Source organism: Odontomachus brunneus, unplaced genomic scaffold, assembly GCF_010583005.1.
Source record: "Odontomachus brunneus isolate Ranch 3 - 2012 unplaced genomic scaffold, Obru_v1 Obru_scaffold_049, whole genome shotgun sequence".
NCBI classification, from domain to species: Eukaryota; Metazoa; Arthropoda; class Insecta; order Hymenoptera; family Formicidae; genus Odontomachus; species Odontomachus brunneus.
The window spans coordinates 439238-445217 of record NW_022639499.1 but is presented as its reverse complement, the minus strand read 5'-3'; the positions used below and the strand labels follow the sequence as shown (position 1 = coordinate 445217).

At 44.1% G+C, this 5980-nt stretch overlaps 1 long non-coding RNA gene across 1 annotated transcript in view; it reads right to left on the bottom strand.

Moving 5' to 3' along the window:
* The window catches only part of LOC116845135, a 9671-nt gene extending 4051 nt beyond the window's left edge, over positions 1-5620 (bottom strand). Inside the window, exons 1-2 of the long non-coding RNA XR_004378196.1 lie at positions 5453-5620; positions 1073-1635 (exon numbers count right to left, since the gene is read on the bottom strand). This is a non-coding gene — a long non-coding RNA (uncharacterized LOC116845135). The remainder of the gene's footprint in view (positions 1-1072; positions 1636-5452) is intronic.
* Positions 5621-5980: the final 360 nt, after the last annotated feature.

The window sequence follows — 5980 nt, the reverse complement described above, 5'->3', positions numbered from 1 at the left end:
GAGAGAGAGAGAGAGAGAGAGAGAGAGAGAGAGAGAGAGAGAGAGAGAGAGAATTGGGGAGTTACACTAAAATTCATTACAACGTACTGTACTCTCCTCGTTATTTCGATCGTACAGTCTATATTGTGCTGTACTTTCTTCATGATTTCGATCGACACGCGAGAGAGACGACGTCTCCGTTGGTGATTCCGTTCGTGTTCTCGGGCCGAACGAATGAATCCCTCGAAGCCTCTCGCATGCCCCCGTTCTCGGATTCCCCTTTACCGCGGGGTGGATGAATGAAAAAATTGAGAGGAGGAAAGAAAGAAAGAGAGCGAGAGAGAGAGAGAGAGAGAAGTCCCCTTTCGCGTACCCCCTTTTTTAACCCCCGGAGGCTGTCGGCCGGCACCTGGACCTGAAACCGTTCACCCTTCCAACTTTTTAGAGTTCCCCCTTTCTCCGGTCTACAACCCCTGGATTCGAGGCTTTTACCCCCTGCACGATCGCTCGAAGGGTTGTTTTAAATAATAATAACCCAACCCCGATCGTACAGACACGCGTACGTAACACATATACACGCGTGCACGCGACACACACATGTACAGGGCGACGAACTCGATACTCGTCGGGCCTTCAGTATGTTACCGGTGAGGCCACGTGTCGCGCGCGTGATTTTATATCCGATCCCGTGGCGGTGTGACTTACACAGCTAACATATCGTCGACGCCGTATTATTTAAACAATTGCCGCGCGCGAAGTGTGCACGTGGACGTGAATCGGACGTGGCGTATCGCTCTTGAAAATCGATATTGCTTCCTCGTTTGAATTTTCCACAACTCATTCTCTCTCTCTCTTTAGTTTTCGCGAATTAAGTATTAAACAACTTCTCAACGCGAGCATTAAATCGAACATCGAGATACCTCGTCTCGTTTAATCAACTCTGTCGAATCGAAGCTCACGCGTAGAGATGTCTCGTGACCGACAAGCGAGACTTTGGTCGTCCTCCGGTTTCCCTTGTTAATCGCGCGGGTGTTTTCAAGACACGACTCGGTCGGGAAAAGACAAAGAGACGAGAAAGAAGGGCATTACTGACCTTCCGGACAATGGTCGGCGAAGAGCCGCGGAGGAGAGCTCGGCGGCGCGGACGAGGCGTGAAGCCGATGGAACCGCGTTTCGTTTCGCGCGCTACTTTTCTTGTTCTGTGGTTCCTAACGGTAGACGACGTCGTCGTCGTCCTCGTCCTCTCCTCGTCCTCCTCGTCATCGGAGAAGAAGAAACGACGGGCGCAAGAAGAGCAGAGTCCGAGCGGCGACTTCGGCGGCGATCTGCGGCGCGCAATATCTATAGTAATTTGTTCCATCGGCGAGCCGGACGAGTTCGTTCGAGCGTTGCGCGACGCGGAGAATCGATCGTGCACGCCGCGCCGTGAATTCGAGATCTCCGCGGGAGCAGGAGCAGGAGGAGGCAAGAAGGGCGATCTTCCGCCGATCTTCGCCTCGAGATCTTGCACGCGCTCGAGTAAGATCGGCCCGATGCTTTTGTTGCTGATTCACGACTGGTGAGCGCCTTTGTGTGCGTGCGAATGACGTAATCCAAATGTGGCCCGCGAATATGCTGTATCCGAGTTGGCACATCTCTCTCTCGGGGCCTCTGTACCTGGAACAGTATTGTTTCCCACTGTGAAACATGTAGTCGCAAAATTACGGATAACATTGTAGCCGAATACAGCAGCTCGACTCGGCAGTCGACGAGTTGGAGCTAGAAGACGAGGAGGAATGTAAACCAATTATACCAGCGCGCTGTCATTCGTGTAAAACGCTCGACAGGCTCTCTCATGTATAATAAACGAGCTACTGAATATTTCTTACTGATCGATTTCAAGTACTCTTAGTGAGACATCTTTGAGAAACTTCAGGCGCGCGTGTATCGGATTATTTTTGATAAAGATGTGCAACCGGAACGCGTCGTGATGCACGATCTTCCCCCTTCTCGTTCAGATCGATTATCGCGCGGACGCGCGCGTCTAAACATCCGGCAAGCTCGCCCGGTTTCCTCGATGGAGGATAAAAAAAGGAGGATAAAAAAAAGGAGAGAAAACAGATTCTCGCCTTTTTTTGCTCCCCTCTGCCCACGTGTGAGAAGCCGAATTCACGAGCGGACCGCGATTCACGAGTCACGCCGGCGCGCGTTTTGTAGTGGCAATTTTTGCTCGACTCATTACCCTGATCGGTGAAGTCGACGCGGACGCGGTCGCGCACATGTGTCGACGAAAAAAAAGAGAGAGAGAGTGTGTGTGTGTGTGTGTGAGAGAGAGAGAGAGAGAGAGAGAAAGAAGCGGCGCGTTAGATTCAGCAATGAGGAAAAAAAGAGGAGCGAAATATAAAACAGCGGGTATCCCGCGCGCGCGAGAACGCGGCTGCGACAGCAGAGGGTTAGTTGGATTTTTAGGGGTAGAGCCCGCTACCCCTAACCGTGTCATCCCCTCATTCAGTCTCCGGGCATCGGTCCCTCGAAATTGCGCGAGCGTGAGTTTACGAAAAGGTGGAAATAAAGGCTCCACGGCGAATCCGCGTTAGCGTCATCGCGCCCGGTATCCTTATGTCGTCCTGAGCGATTGGTTTGTTCGGCGGCTAATTATACGGACGAGCGTTGATAATTCTCCGGCGTGACCGTCTTGGCAGCTCAACAAAGAATATCCGCATTAAAATCAGCCAAATCAGACTGATCTTTACGTACGACTGTTGCATTCTATATGTGCAAAGAGTTACGTTCGAATTAAATCAACAAATTTCGAGGGCCTTCGTTTTTTGTTTCCGAGTGTTTGGGTCGTCATGTAGTATAATCAGGATCTCGACACGACATCTTAGAGCGACGCGATGTGTACATTTTTATACGGTTTGCGCGCTACGCGAGTAGTAGTAAGAAATAAGCAGTAAGTAAACAGACCAATCACAATCGATTATTTTTGAAACGTGAGAATGAAATTGGTCAATTTACTTACTGCTTATTTCTTACTACTACTCTTACTGCCATTGTAGACGACGTAAAAATAATTTATTTCGCTTACTCCCTTACTCCAATAAAAGTTTGCCCGCCTACATCATATGGAATAAGCCTGAATTAAGTAGTAAGAGTTGGAGTAAGGGAGTAAGCGAAATAAATTAGGCCCGATCTACAATAGATGGAATAAGGAGTAGGAGTAGAAGTAAAACGAAATGGAAATAATTTATTTCGTTTACTCCCTTACTGCAGCTCCTTACTCCAGCTCTTACTACTTAATTCAGACTTACTCCATGTGATGTAGACGGGCAAACTTTTATTGAAATAAGAGAGTAAGCGAAATAAATTAGGCTCGATCTACAATAGATGGAATAAGGAGTAGGAGTAGAAGTAAAACGAAATGGAAATAATTTATTTCGTTTACTCCCTTACTGCAGCTCCTTACTCCAGCTCTTACTACTTAATTCAGACTTACTCCATGTGATGTAGACGGGCAAACTTTTATTGGAGTAAGGGAGTAAGCGAAATAAATTATTTCCATTTCGTCTTACTCCTATTCCTACTTCTTACTCCATCTATTGTAGATCGGGCCTTATTTTCATTTCGTCTTACTCCTACTCCTTACTCTATTTATTGTAAATCGGACCTAATCAAGTACACGAGCGCGTCCTAAGCGTGCGGACACGACAGAAGTGTCAGATTTTTCACGGGCTTTTTTAATTGAGCCGATCGCTCACAGGGGCGTAGAGGGTGTCGGTGTTCTATAGAAAGTTCCATCGGATATTAGGTCAATCCCCGCGCGTCGGTATCAGCTTGCAGCCATTGTGTGTGTGTGTATTTCATTTTCCACGAGTGCATCGGCGTGCCTTGTTCCTCCTGCTGTCGCGTTGCGCCCGTGTGCCGCGTTAAAGCGTAGATTTTTCAGTGGGATGTCCGTCACCGTCTACCGCCGCCGCTGCGGGGAACGAGAAAAAAATGTGGATCAAATCCGCCTAGTTACACAATGGGATGTAATGGCCGCGCGCGCGCCGCAAAAAGTCCGCACATCCTGACGCGAAATTATCATGTCCGATAAACGGCTGGACGCCGAACTTGTGCCTCGCGGAAATAAGAAACGAAAAATCCTATCATTCTGTGTGCTAAAAAATTAAAAAAAGAAAAAAAGGAAATATAAACTCAATGTTGCCTTCTTTTCGCGATTATCTCGATATATATCGTTTACTTTTCGAAATTGCGAACTCTGTCTTCATTGGTGATTGTCTGTTTCGTCAGTTTGACAAAATGACAATTGATAGCGTGCACAGTTTCAAGCCTTGAACGACAAAGTAAAGTCAAAGTGATACAACCTCATTCGGTATACAGGGTTGGCCAAAAATCTGGATACACCCAAATATGTCATAAACGATGCATTTTAGAAAAAAATGTTTCAGACAAAAGTTGTAAGGCTTAAAAAAACGCATTCAACGATAGTAATTATTTGACATAGGATGGCGTCGCCAAAGTCAGAATAAGGTCAACTTTGCTTTTTTAAATAGAAATACATTATATTTTTTATTACGGAATTTTATTCTACGTAAAAAAGCAGACAACTTTTTAAATTTAAAATTTTAACTTGTTAAAATTGTTTAAAGTGTTAACTTTTTAGTACTTCAAGAAAATGCAAGAAAATGAAGTACTAAAAAGTTAATATAAAATTCTGAAAAAATTCTCAAAGTTCTATGAGAACAAAATATACAATTTTTATCTCTTGATATTTTCCGGTAAAGTTGATAGAATTCAAGTAAAAAATTATTGAAACCAATAATTTTGTAGATATTTATGTAAATATCTTAGAAAATGCAAGAAAATGAAGTACTAAAAAGTTAATATAAAATTCTGAAAAAATTCTCAAAGTTCTATGAGAACAAAATATATAATTTTTATCTCTTGATATTTTCCGGTAAAGTTGATAGAATTCAAGTAAAAAATTATTGAAACCAATAATTTTGTAGATATTTATGTAAATATCTTAGAAAATAGAGGTCGTATAAAAAATTTTTTTCAAGCAAAAGTTTGCTTTTTTACGTAGAATAAAATGCCGTAATAAAAAATATGTATTTCTATTTAAAAAAGCAAAGTTGACCTTGTTCTGACCTTGGGGACGCCATCCTATGTCAAATAACTACTATCGTTGAATGCGTTTTTTTAAGCCTTACAACTTTTGTCTGAAACATTTTTTTCTAAAATGCATCGTTTATGACATATTTGGGTGTATCCAGACTTTTGGCCAACCCTGTATATCTTTCAATGCAATCCATTTTTAAATTTCGCGACATAAACGCGCCAGAGTCAGATGTGAAGAAATATTTTTATACGATAAAAAAATTTGCTCATCACCAAAGTCCACGCTGATTGGTTAAAAAGAGAGATACACGAGCTTCGAGCCTCCGTATTTTCGCTCGTGTATATTGACGTAACTAATCGTGAAACTCACTTTCTGTTTCAGACCTGGTGGTGGCGACACGATAGGTGCGGTTCCCTGGGGTGCAGTTTTCAGCGGAGGAAGGATGCCGTACCGGAGGATCTGGTTCGGATCGAGCGGAGTTGGCTTGAAGGTAGGTTTTCGCAGACCGCCCGTACTCTCCCGTGTAATTCTTCACGATCTTGGAAACTGAAATACAAACGTCGAGATAAGAAGCGTCGGGCGGTAACGATCGCAAAGTTGAAACGCTCATATTTGCGCGCATTTCTCTCATAAAGTCGTAAGCTGTCATATTAAGCGGAATGATATTTTCTTGTTCCAGAGATCTGCAGGAGAACGCGGCTGGCTCTGAGTTCACGATATCTCGGTGAGTCGGGAAAATAATGTGAAAAATGAGGGGTTTATTGGCAATGATGGTTTACCGAGTCTCGTGGAAATCAATGTGATTTATTTGGCTCGCAGGAGCTTTGCATCTGCGTGTTTGTGCAGTCCGCGTAAAAGCGTCACTTTAAAAAATCAGAAAATTGTTCCTCTAAACGA